This window comes from Primulina huaijiensis, chromosome 2, assembly GCF_012295235.1.
Source record: "Primulina huaijiensis isolate GDHJ02 chromosome 2, ASM1229523v2, whole genome shotgun sequence".
NCBI classification, from domain to species: Eukaryota; Viridiplantae; Streptophyta; class Magnoliopsida; order Lamiales; family Gesneriaceae; genus Primulina; species Primulina huaijiensis.
Genome location: NC_133307.1, coordinates 13456225 through 13470740, shown reverse-complemented (window position 1 = coordinate 13470740; position 14516 = coordinate 13456225). Strand labels below are relative to the sequence as shown.

The following is a 14516-nucleotide window of genomic DNA, read 5'->3' as shown; positions in this document are numbered from 1 at the left end:
TTCGACTTAAGCTTTTTCCTTTTTCTTTAAAAGATAAAGCTAAAACTTGGCTACAAAATCTTAGATCGGGATCCATTCGAACTTGGGATGAATTGCAACAACAATTTTTGAAAAAGTTTTTTCCATCTCATAGAACAAATTCTTTCAAAAGGCAAATCATCACTTTCACTCAAAAACAAGGAGAAACTTTTTATCAGTGTTGGGATAGATATAAAGAATTGCTTAATCTTTGTCCACATCATGGTTTTGAAATTTGGAGAGTTGTTTCTCAATTTTATGAAGGCTTAACACCTAAAGATAGGCAAATGGTTGAATTTATGTGTAATGGAACATTTGAAGATAAAGATCCAAATGAGGCAATTGAGTATCTCGATTCATTAGCTGAAAATGCTCAAAATTGGGACACTATAGGTACAATCGAACCATCAAACAAGATTCAATCTCCTACATCTGGTGGAGGTATGTACACTCTCAAAGATGAACATGATCTTCAAGCTAGATTTACCTCTTTGGCAAGAAAAGTTGAGGCACTTGAATTGAAAAAGAATGGTCAATTAAAATCTGTTCAAGAAATTGCATGTCAAATCTGTGATACAAGTGATCATTCTACAAAAGATTGTCCCACTTTGCCTTCTTTTAAAGAATGTCTCCATGAACAAGCCAATGTTTTAAACAATCTCAAAAGGCCAAATTTTTAACCATTTTCTCAAAGTTACAATCCAGGTTGGCGAAATCATCCAAATTTTAGTTGGAGGAATGATAATGCTGCACAATTTTCACAACCACATTTCCAAAATCAACAAAATTTTCAAAATTATGCACCTTATGTTCCTCCACCTAAAAGGAATTTTGAAGATATATTGAATTCTTTCATTGCAAAGCAAGAGTCTGTCAATACTCAAACTGCTCAAACCATGATAGATTTAAAAGATACTCTTGCTAAATTTGCATCTTCACTTAATGTTAATGAAAAAGGTAAATTTCCTTCACAACCACAGCCTAGTCCCAAGGATCATCATTCACAAATTGGAACTTCTTGAACTCGACCGATGGATCAGGTAAAATCTGTTATTACCCTTCAAAGTGGTAAGGATGTGGAAAAATCCATTCTTGAACCTTGTGAAGATGATTATAAATCAACTCCAAAGGGTAAGGAAGTGGAACCCATGACTTGCGAAGAGGAGGTTCAACAGACAGTGTCACCACCATTCCCTCATGCATTGAAAAATACAAAAAAATCAAATTTGAATTCTGATATATATGATATTTTTAAACAAGTAAAAGTTAATATTCCTTTATTAGATGCAATAAAACAGGTACTATCATATGCCAAATTTTTGAAAGACTTGTGCACTGTGAAAAGAAAATTGAATGTGAAAAAGAAAGAATTTTTAGCTAAACAAGTAAGTGCAATCATTCAAAATAATAATGCTTTGAAATACAAAGACCCTGGTTGTCCTACTATTTCTTGTATTATTGGAGAAGGAAAGATTAAAAAAGCCTTGCTTGACCTTGGAGCTAGAGTAAATTTATTTCCATATTCAGTTTATCAAGAACTCAATCTAGGCGAGTTAAAACCTACTTCGGTAACACTTTTACTTGCTGATAGATCTGTTAAAGTGCCAAGAGGTATGGTAGAAGACGTGTTGGTCCAAGTTGATAACTTTGTATATCCTATCGATTTCATAGTTTTAGATACACAACCTATCGAAGCTTGTAATGCAATTCCTGTAATTTTAGGTCGTCCATTTTTAGCAACTTCTAATTGTAACCTACCGTACTTTCATACTTAAAATTTGCGGAAAAATTAAAAATTTTCTTAAACATAAAATAACCTTCAAAGTTTTCCATAAAATATCTCAACCAAGTCCCCCATAAGACATGATTGTTCAAAATAACTACAATAAAATTTGCTAACAAAAGGTTTGCTCAAAGTGTTTCCATCAGAATGTGAAATCAGAGTAATTTAACTTTTGCATAAAACTTAAACATGGCGGTCCTCGGGTTTGGCCACCCACTCAGTCCAAGCCTGCTCCTCGGTCGCCACCTCCTGTCTCCTCATCAACATACTCACCTGCATCGATCAAGTCTAGTGAGTCTAAAGACTCAACACCTATAAACTGGAAGTAGCGAATACTACATAATAAAACAACATGCAACTTCAAAATAGAACATACATACTGAAAACTTGAACGTGCGTATTAAAACGTGAACATACGTACATACATACTTAGACGTGCCATAACTTAAACTTTTCATACACGTGCTGCATACTTGAACATACATAGCTTCATCATTTTTGCGTTGAGAATGTTTCAAAGCAAGTGACCCATAACATAATTCGCCTCATCAGACTAAACCACAGTACTGGGCTGACAGGGACGTATCCACTGCCACATACATGAGATCCCAGTTCATAATTTAACGGGCTGGTTGGTCCCCGTTCATAATTTAACGCTTTCCAACCTCGATCTAACCCGTTCATAATTTAACGGGCGGATTGGTCCCCGTTCATAATATAACGCTTTCCAATCCTAAACATAATTTGGTCACAAGACATTTAGCATATCTCAAAAACTAAAAATATTTTCTTGCACGTCATACATACTTACTTGGCGTTGAGGGATTCGTTGGATTTCACTTGGGGCCGCTGCTGCACATACTAAATGAATTTCAACACTAATTTGCATAAATTAGACGTAGGTACTCGAGCTCACCACCGAAGTGCATAAATAGCTTATGTCATTCTAGATCACTCGGGACTTGACCTCGTTTAATCATACTAACCATGACATTAAACCCCGAAACAAACTCTAAGGTGTCGTGTGAACATTTCCCAACCATAAAAGACCTGAACTCACTATTAGAACTTGAAAAGGAGAAAGAACGAAAATATTTTTACAGATGGGGCCGCGCTCGGGCGGTAAAACTTTACCGCTCGAGCGCCAGGTCTACTGGAAAGAACACTCGGACAGAAAGGGTGGCGCTCGGGCGGTAAAAAGTTACCGCTCGGGCGCCGAGCAAACTGGACTCCGCGACTCAGAAACTGTACTCTCCAATTCCGATTACACATACAGTGAACAACGCCTCGAGACTCATCCTAGGACACTATGATCCAAACTCAACTCCATAAAAATGTCCCAATCGTTCCCAAAGAAGCGACGCACCACACGCAACTCAATAACTCTCATAACTCGAATTTTGACACCAAAATAGTTTTCACGACTACTCGTTCTCCCAAATGCCTAACGACGCAAACCAAAACCTCAATGACCATCCCAACATCATTAACAACATACCTAACGCAGCAGCGATCACCCGTCAATCCCCAACGAAGCCTGCAACCACAAAACTTCAAGAACGCATCAATAACATAATTTTCAGAAAAACGCAGTTTGAGCAGTCTCACGAAAAACACCATAACTCACTCAATATTTATCCTAATATTTCGAATTTTATATCAAATCGAAGGTATCGAAATCATTTTCCGCTCAAACGACGAACGTAACACATATATTTTACGCAAAAAACAACGCAACACATAATATGACATGATCGATGCAGCAAAAAAAAGATTATGCGTGCCTTTGATATTTAAAAATATCGAAATGACGATACCGAAGCGGAGATAGAAGCGAGGTTGATCCGGGACGAACGTGGTGCGATTTTCTTTGAAGAAAATTCGACAAAACTTCGCTGGAATTGAAGGGGATGGGGCGGCTGCAAGAACTTGTAGAACCCTAGGTTTTCTTTTCCAAAATATGAATGGATGGATGAGTATGTGTTTGTGTGTGTTGTGTGATACGTGTATGTGTGTGTGTAGAGTGTGTGTGCGTGTGTTAGAATTATGTAGGGAGTGATTTTTGCTTAATTAAACCATTAACCATGCTAATCAATATACTAATTAAAATGTTACTCAATTAACCAATTAATTAAAATACTATCCCTACTAACCTTTAAATAAAATCCCCTAATTAAAAATAACACAAACCAAATGCTAACTTTAAAAGTTTTAAACTCTTAAATCACTAAATAAATAAATTAGACTTTAAAATACTAATAACTTAATAAATTGGTTAAAATGCCCCATTCATAACTTAAAATAAAATACCACGTTTAAAATCGTCAAAATCGTCACATGTCTCTTTTCCTCACTTCCGCCTCGAATAATCCCCTGAAATATGAAACTCGAAAGACATTTTAACGTGCATCACAATAAATATGACTAATTTATAATAATACATTTAAATAAATTATGCATGGCTAAGAAAATCATTTTAAATTAAATAACTGATTTAACAAATAAATAATGCATGAGTTTTACGTTTACGAATTTGGGCTCTACACTAATGCTCTTATAAATTGCAGGAATGGAGTAATGAAGTTGTCATTTGGTAACATGACCTTGGAGCTTAATGTGTTTAATCTTTGTAAGCAACCACATGACAAAGGAGATGAAAGTGAAGATGAAAATCTTATTGAAACTCTTGTGGAAGAAAACATTCAAGAAGGGATTACTCGTGATCAATTAGATATTTGTTCAATTGAAACTGTTAAAGAAAATATTGAAATTGATCTTGATGATTTTATCAGGTATCACTCGTTACCAGGATCAGAGAAAGAATTTGATGCAAAATATGAGAATAAAGACGAACCACCCATATTGGAGTTAAAACCCTTGCCAGAAGAATTGAAGTATGCATTTCTTGGAGAAGATGAAACATATCCGGTGGTAATTTCTTCCAAACTAGCAAGTGATGAAGAAGGTAAATTAGTTGATATGCTTAAAAGACATAAAAATGCAATTGGTTGTACACTAAAAGATCTCAACGGCATTAATCCACTAATTTGCACTCACAAAATTCACTTAGAAGAAAATGCAAAAACATCTCAACAACCACAAAGGAGATTAAATCCACACATGAAAGATGTTGTGAAAACTGAAGTTCTCAAACTACTTGATGTTGGGATTATCTACCCTATTTCTGATAGTAAGTGGGTAAGCCCAACACAAGTAGTTCCGAAAAAATCTGGCATCACAGTGATAAAAAATGAAAAAGGTGAATTGTTAACAAGTCGAGTCCCATCTAGTTGGCGGATGTGTATTGATTATAGAAAATTAAATGACGCCACTAGAAAAGATCATTTTCCATTACCATTTTTGGATCAAATTTTAGAAAGAGTAGCAGGTCATCCATACTACTGTTTTCTTGATGGATATTCAGGTTATTATCAAATTCCCATTGCACTCGAAGATCAAGATAAAACTACATTCACATGTCCTTTTGGAACATTTGCATTTAGAAGGATGCCATTTGGATTATGCAATGCCCCAGCAACATTTCAAAGATGTATGCTAAGCATTTTTTGCGACATGGTTGAAAATTGTTTGGAAATTTTCATGGATGATTTAACTGTCTTTGGGAATACATTTGATAATTGTCTTGAAAATTTGGAAAAAGTTTTAAAAAGATGCGAGGAAAAAGGTCTTATTTTAAATTGAGAAAAATGTCATTACATGATTACTTCTGGAATTGTTTTGGGACATGTCGTGTCATCTCATGGAATTGAAGTTGATAAAGCAAAAGTTGATGTCATTGCCAATTTACCCCCTCCAAAAACCATTAAAGAAATTCGCTCATTTTTGGGACATGCTGGATTTTATAGGAGGTTTATAAAGGACTTTAGTTTAATCTCTAAACCCATTTGTAACCTCTTAACAAAAGACAGTGCATTTGAGTGGACTCAAGAATGTCAAAATGCTTTTGATAAAATCATTCGACATTTAACATCAGCTCCTATCATGCAACCTCCTGATTGGTCTTTACCATTTGAAATCATGTGCGATGCGAGTGATTATGCAGTCGGTGCAGTATTGGGTCAAAGAAGAAACGGTAAGCCTTATGTGATATATTATGCAAGTAGAACTTTAAACAATGCTCAAATGAATTACTCCACAACTGAAAAAGAACTACTTGCTGTAATATTTGCATTAGATAAATTTCGTTCTTATTTGATTGGATCAACAACTATCGTGTTTACTGATCATTCTGCTATTAGATATTTGTTGACCAAACAGGATGCAAAGCCACGACTGATACGATGGATTTTGTTGCTCCAAGAATTTGACATTGTGATCAAAGATAAAAAAGGAACCGAGAATGTCGTAGCCGATCATTTATCGAGACTAGTAACAGGATCATCTTGTGAAATGACACCAATTAACGATAATTTTCCTGATGAACATCTATTTTCAGTTACTACTACACCTTGGTTTGCTAACATAGTAAATTTTCTTGTGACAGGAAAAATGCCACCGCAATGGAGTTCTCAAGATAAAAGAAAATTTTTGAATGAGGTAAAAAACTTTTATTGGGATGATCCGTATCTGTTCAAGTATTGTCCGGATCAAATTTTTCGACGTTGCATACCCGACAATGAGGTAAGTAGTGTCATTAAATTTTGTCATTCAGAAGCATGCGGAGGACATTTTTCTTCAAAGAAAACAGCTGCAAAAATCTTGCAGTGTGGATTTTATTGGCCCACTTTGTTTAAAGACACCCACGAAATCTGCAAGATCTGTGAAAATTGTCAAAAATTGGGTGCGATTTCAAAAAGAAACATGATGCCTTTGAATCCTATTATTGAAATTGAAATCTTTGATTGTTGGGGAATAGATTTTATGGGACCTTTTCCACCGTCGTTTGGATACTTGTATATTTTAGTTGCAGTTGATTATGTTTCCAAATGGATAGAGGCAATTCCATGTCGAACAAATGATCATAAAATCGTCATCAAATTTTTAAAAGAAAATATTTTTAGTAGATTTGGAATTCCTCGAGCCATGATAAGTGATGGGGGAACTCACTTTGTTAATAAACCATTTGCTTCATTAATGAAAAAATATGGTATTACTCACAAAGTAACTACTCCTTATCATCCTCAAACAAATGGACAAGTTGAATTAGCTAATAGGGAGATAAAGCAAATTTTGGAAAAAACTGTTAACTCAAATAGAAAAGATTGGTCTCTGCGACTTAATGATGCACTTTGGGCATATCGAACAGCTTTTAAAACATCATTGAATATGTCTCCCTATAGGTTGGTTTACGGAAAACATTGTCATTTGCCTGTGGAATTGGAACATAAAGCTTATTGGGCGATCAAAACTTTAAATTCAAGCATGGATGATGCCAACAAATTGCGTAAATTGCAACTTAATGAACTTGATGAACTCAGAAATGACGCGTATGAGAATTCAAGGATTTATAAAGCAAAAATCAAATCATTTCATGATAAAACAATTCTTAGAAAATCTTTTGAGATTGGTAAAAAAGTTTTGCTTTATAATTCTCGACTTCACATATTCCCAGGAAAATTACGATCAAGATGGACAGGCCCATATGTTGTAAAGCATGTGTATACTTATGGAGCTGTGGATATTGAAAATCCTAAAAATGGTGATGTTTTTAAAGTAAATGGACAAAGGCTTAAACCATTTTTAGAAAATGAAATTTTTCAAGAAGAGTTTATTTCCCTTTCCGATCCTTGATTTTTTTTGTGTTGCATTTAATTTTGTTTGTTTTTATTTCAGGTTTCCTTAATCTTTTTATTTTCCCGGTTAAATGGCGGATAACGGTACTCCGTGACTCTCATAGTCGGTTTAATCAGTTTCCCATAATTGCTGATACAAAAATAAAAAAAAATCATTTCTTTTCTTTTCAAAATGGATGAAATTCTCTCAAAAATTTGTAAATATTTTCCCTCTGTTTCTGAAAATGTTCTAAGAAAAATTTATGCAGGAAGGTGTGAAAGATTGAGATTGCTAATGCAAAAAGGAATTCTAGAAGATATCCGTCTTGTAATAGAAGCTAAGGTCCGATTAAGAGGAGAAGTTCCACAATCATTGCTCATTCGGTATTTGCCTGGATTAGGAAAAAGCACTTATGCGAAAAAACGAAGGGCCAAAAGTTTAGGGGTTTGTCATAAGTGTGCAAGATGGACTTGTGACAAACGATGCAGATCTTTGGGATGTGTTTCCAATAATAGAGAAGATAAAATTGGTTTCATTAAGAATGGATTGAGTAAGGAGTCTTTAGATAACATCTTATTGACTCTTGAGACGCATTCTAGTAGACATGTGCATATTGAACTTCTCCGTTTATGGAAACAATTCCATGATGAGTGTCATAGTCTTGGGAATCCAACTAAAAAAGACTTTGTTTGCCAATTTATAAGAAAATTGGATGGGAAGCATATCCTCGACTCATAGAAGGCGTTGAAGTCGTTTCTGGACGTAAAACCAGAGGAAAATTGTGAGCCACAATCACAGTACTGTTTACATGCATGTGGGTCATTATTGTTTTTACTGTTTATTCTGTTTACAACTGTGACCCATAGTTTTGTCCTGATAACATATTAACCCTATAAAATCTCTCATCTTTTTCTCTATTTTCGCAGAAAAAAAAGAAGAAAGTAAAAAAAACATGGCTGGAACCTCTGCAAAATCATTGAAAAATATTTGTGTATTTTGTGGGTCGAGTCCCGGAAAAAATGAAGTGTTTGTAGAAGCAGCGAATAATCTTGGAAAGATATTGGCCGAGAGAAAAATTCACTTGGTATATGGGAGAGGTAATATTGGGTTAATGGGATCTGTTTCAATATCCGCTCATCTTGGAGGTAGTCAAGTTTTGGGTATTATTCCTACAGCTTTAGCTGAAGGAAATATAACAGGTGTTACGATTGGTGAGGAATTAAAAGTTTCTTCTATGTATGAAAGAATCACAAAAATGATTGAAAATTCTGATGCTTTTATCGCACTACCAGGTGGTTTTTGTACATTAGAAGAAATTTTTCAAACTGTTTCTTGGGCACAACTTAATATCCACAATAAACCTGTGGGCTTGTTGAATATCAATAATTATTATGACAGTTTGTTGACATTTCTTGATAAAACTGTGGAACAGAATTTCATTTCAGAAAATTCACGACGGATGCTCATCTGTGCTTCGACTGCCGACCAATTAATTGATGATTTGGAAGCTTTTGTTCATAAGCCTGATCCGATGATAACAAAGATCAATTGGTCGCAATCAAGCAATAAGAAAAGGAAGTTGGATCATTGATTCAAAAGTCGTGGATTGGTTTGCGTTTGTTTCAGTTTGTTATCTTCAATAAAATTCCAGGTGATATCTCTTTCATTATGTACTCTTTATTAATAGTTATTTTGACATTAGGGACAATGTCATATTCTGATTGGGGGGAGAACAAACTTAAAAAAAAATATTAATAAAAATTAAAAATAAAAAAATATATATATTATTTTAAAATAAAATCATGTTTATTGTTTGTATCTTAGTAATTTTTGCAAAAATGTCATACATTACATGTTTGAAAGATTTAAATTAGAACATGCATTAATCTATTTAAGAATGTTTAAATTTTTATTTGAAAAAAAAAGTCAATTTTAATATTCTGATCAATATAAAAATATGATTTATGAAATCTTTTTGAGTGATTAACCATTGTGATAAAATCAGGTATTAAAGTATATGGCCCAAGATATACCTTATAAGAGTGCCTAAAATTTTAAACTCACACATATTTTGTGAGTGAGTGGAGAGGACTGAGAAAACAGCTTTCGAGCCTTTATTGATCATGAGAGAGACTATCTATTGTTTAGATCTTGAGTTCTTATTTTGAAAAAAAAATGATATTTCCGGAAAAAAAAAGGAGAAAAATACAAAAAGAAAGATATTGAAGATCTATGTAATTTTGAAGTTATATGCTACGACCCATATATCTCTCATAATAATAAAAAAAAAAAAAAGAAAGAGAGAAATTTATTGTACAAATTAAATAAATATGTGGTCAAGAAGCATAAAATTAGTCTGATTCCATGATGTAATTAAAAAAAAAAATCAGGAAAAAATATATAATAAGAACAACTAGATTTTGAATCAATGGATTTTCTATCTTTTGATTAGTTTGGCTCGTTTGTCTGTCTGCATTCTGTAAACCATTTTTCTGAGCATTTATCTGTATTCCAACTCCATGAGAGAAATCGTTGCCATAAATTGAAACATTTATTAACCTGTGAGGATATGGAGTTGAGACTCTTACTAGGAATTTCTGAAGGCCGTGTACATTTAACTACCTGAAATAAGCTTTGAATTGATCATCTCAAATTATTTCATAAATTATAATTATGATGATCTTGATATAACTTTGACAGTTTTCAAATTTAATTTAAACACTTAGATAGTTTTGATTACATTTCTATTTAAATTAATCAATATGTTTTGTATTGCTATTAACGCCTAAATTGCTAGGTACTAGCAATAAGCTGGTTGGAAAGTGTGATAAACATAAAAATTGTACATTAATTAAATGTTTTATAATATAATTATATAGTTTTTGTTTTATTAAATGTTTAAATATTATATGTTTTATAATAAATTGTATAAAATATAAGTTGTTGTGTAATTACAAGTTTTTACTATTTTTTACAGGTTCGATAAAACAAGAATAAACTTGGCGTTGCAAATGGGATTAAGATGATTCTTAGACCTGTAGAAAGTTGATTAAAATATCTACAATATTGTTGACAAGCATGAGATAAAAATCCTGTCACAATTGGGATTAAATTAAGCAAGAAATAAAGTTACCAAAGAAGTGGCAGTTTTACCATGCTCTAGTAATTTGACCATATCTCTCAAATTACTTGGTCAAATGGTTTGAAAAAAATACCACAACTAGACAACTCAATTATCCACATGTTTCTTTTTATGTGAAGAAGCAAATTTGGAGAAGAAGATTTTCAAAAGTGATGTGTAATATAATATAATATCTTGGAACACCAATGAAGACTTATGTGTAAAAAAATAATATTTTATTTGTGGCTGTCTCTCCAAATTTGGCTATAAATAGGGGTGCATTGTAATGTATTGTGATATCCCTCATTCTATGAACAAGCCTTTGAGTTCATAATATTTCTCTTTATATTTTTCCTTTATTTCTACATTTAAATACAATTAGCATGTTAATTTCATATTCAAAGTTTTACACTTTTAATAATGAATAGCTAACTTCCTAAAGTTGAGATGATAAGGTGAAACTCTTGGCATGATAATAAAGTTATTAAAAGGTAAGAATCTATGTTTTATATTATTTAATCATTATTTATTGTTTATGTTATATTTATTTTTTTAAGCATTTTTATACCCTACTTATAAGTAAGAGTTTTGATTTATTGTAACTATATGTTACACTAAATTTTTGGAACCATTTAAATGTTAGTTTGGTATTACCAACCATTTAAAGTGGATGCCTTGATTTATTATATATAAATATATTATAATATTAAATTCTTGGAACCATTTAAATGTTAGTTTGGTTTTACCAACCATTTAACTTGGATTCCTTGATTTATTATATATGAATATATCATAGTATTAATTTATTGGTACCATTTAAATGTTTGTTTGGTTTTACCAACCATTTAAAGTGGGAACCTTGATTTAGTGTTTACAAATATATATAGCACAATAAATACTTGACCACATTTATAAGTTTTGGTATATATTATATACTTATAAGATAATAATTTATAACATAATATAAATATGATTATTTAATATATTGGAACCATTTTATTAAGTGGATTTCAATATTGTTCGTTAATGTTAACTTTATTAAAATACCAAGAGTGGATCCTTTAATCTCAACTACTTAAATTAAAATTTGAACAATTAAAATTTATCCATTAAAGATTCAAACAATTAAAATTAAAAAGAAACAAAAAGACATTGTAGTGGACTTGTAATTACCTTAGCTTCTCTGTGGATACGATATCGGACTCACCGAATTATACTACTTGTGGACAACCTGCTCTTCGGAGTGCAACAATCAAAGTGACAACAAGTAACCTAGGAGTTGAACACTGGAAATCAATTATCAGATTGCTAAGGTACTTAAGGTACACTCGTGACTCTGGACTGCACTATACAAGGTATCCCGCTGTTATTGAAGGATACAGTGATGCTAACTGGATATCTGATATGAAAAACTCAAAATATACAAGTGAATCATCTTCACTTTAGGAGGTGTAGCAATTGCATGAAAATCTTCTAAACAGGCTATAATAGCTAGATCCTTGATGGAATTTGAGTTTATATCTCTTGACAAATGTGCTGAAGAGGCTGAATGGCTTCGTCAATTCTTAAAAGATGTTCCAGGATGGGAAAAACATGTGCCAGCTATATGCATACATTCTGATAGCCAATCTGCGATTGGAAGGACACAAAATAATATGTATAATGGTAAGTCTAGGTGTAACGTACCGTACTTTTTCTACTTAAAATTTGCGGAAAAAAAATAAAAAATAAATTTCTTAAATAAGAAGTAAACCTTCAGTCAAAAACTATTCATCCAAAATATTTGTCATACAAAGATCACAAATAAAGTTTGCTAAAAGCGTTTGTTTAAAATCTCTTAACCAGAACATAAATCAGAGTATTTTGATCATTGCATAAAACTTCAAAACATGGCGGTCCTCGGGTTTAGCCTTCAACTCAGTCCAAGCCAGCTCCTTGGTCCCCACCTCCAGCCTTCTCAACATACTCATCACCTGCATCGATCAAGTCTAGTGAGTCTAAAGACTCAACACGTATAAACTGGAAAGTAACGAATAATACGTAATAAAACCACATGCAACTTTAAAATAGGGAATACATAAATGAAACTGGAACTTGCATAACTAAAACCTGAACATACGTACATACATACATAGACGTGCCATCAACATAAAACTTTTCTTAAAACATGCTTGCATACTTGAACATACTTGAACGTACATAACTTTGTCATTTTGCGTAGAGGCATGTTACAAAGCAAGTGACCCATACATAATAAATGCCTGATCAGACAAACCACAGTACTGGGCTGACAGGGACGTATCCACTGCCACATACATGAGATCCCCGTTCATTCTTTAACGGGTGGATTGGTCCCCGTTCATGCTTCAATGCTTTCCAATCCCGATCTAAACCCGTTCATGCTTTAAAGGGGGGGAGAGGTCCTCGGCCACGTTCACCGACTTCCAAACCCATTCATAATTTGGTCGCAAGACATTTAGCATACCTCAAAAACTTGAAATGTATTCTTTTTGCACGTCAACATACTTACTTGGCGTTGAGGGATTCGTTGGATCTCGTTTTGGGCCGCTGCTGCAACATACTAACGTGAGTTCGAACACTTAACTTCATAACTTAGACGTAAGAATTTGTGCTCACCAACGAAATGCATAAATAGCTTATGTCGTTCTAGTTTGCTCGGGAATTGAACTCTTTTAATTGACGTACTAACCCATGACATAGAATCCCAAAACCAAACGATATAGTGTTCTAAAAAATGAGAGTACACGGACCCCGTGCACCCCTCCGGGTCAGAGTCCCTGTAGGTACTGTAAAAGACTGCTCGAAAAAAAGTGAGGACACGGACCCCGTGCCTGGGTCCGTGTAAGGGTCCGTGTAGACTCTGGAAAATGACACTATGAAAGGAACAAAGGCACGGACCCCGTACCCTGGCCCGTGTAGGCTCGCAAAAATGGCACCAAGAAGAAAACGAAGGCACGGACCCTGTGCCATGGTCCGTGTCCGGGTCCATGTACTTGCGTAATTTGTAACCCACGAAAAATCCAATACTTGCGATGCTTATCATTCTAGACTCAATTGTACGGACCATGAACCGACACCTCGAGACCCATCCTAGGATGCTACTACTTTGGTACCACTCGTACAACCACCCCGAATCAATGACATCCAACCTACGACACGATACAACTCACAAACACGGAAATTGACACCAAATCGTTTTCTACGAATTCCAATGAATTTAAGTGCCTATTAACACAAACCGGTAATCCAAATACCAACCCAACATCATACTAAGCATACCTATACGCAGCCAAGATAACAAGTCGATCCCCAACGAAGCCTGCAACAATAAAACTTGAAGAACGCATCAATATCATAATTTTTGGAAAAACGCAGTTTGAGCAGTCCCACACAAAACGCCATAACTCAGTCAATTTTTATCGAAAATTTTTGAATTTTATATCAAATCGAAGGTATCAAAAAGTTCTAAGATTTTTTTGTTGAAAGATTTCTCAAAATCACGAACAAAAATTTGCAGTATTTAAAAAGACAGCAAAAACGTGATTTTAGATCCAAAAATGGTTTCAAAAGTGATCTAAACTTAATTGCTTAAACTTCTACACAACATTCCCATGATCTTCATACAAAATACATTGCAACGCATACTATGACATGATCGACGCAGAAAGAAACAGAATATACGTGCCTTTTGATATTTAAAAATAACGTAGCGACGATACCGAAGCGAAGATGGCGCGAGGATTGATCCGGGACAACGTGGCGCTAAAATCTTTGATGAAAACACACGAAAATTGCTGTGAATTTAATGGGGAAGTGGGGCGGCTGCTTCTAGGAGTAGGA

General features: G+C 33.9%; 1 pseudogene; it reads left to right on the top strand.

Moving 5' to 3' along the window:
* The first annotated feature begins 1049 nt into the window (after positions 1-1049).
* Positions 1050-14516, top strand: part of LOC140956609 (uncharacterized) — a 50770-nt pseudogene continuing 37303 nt past the window's right edge.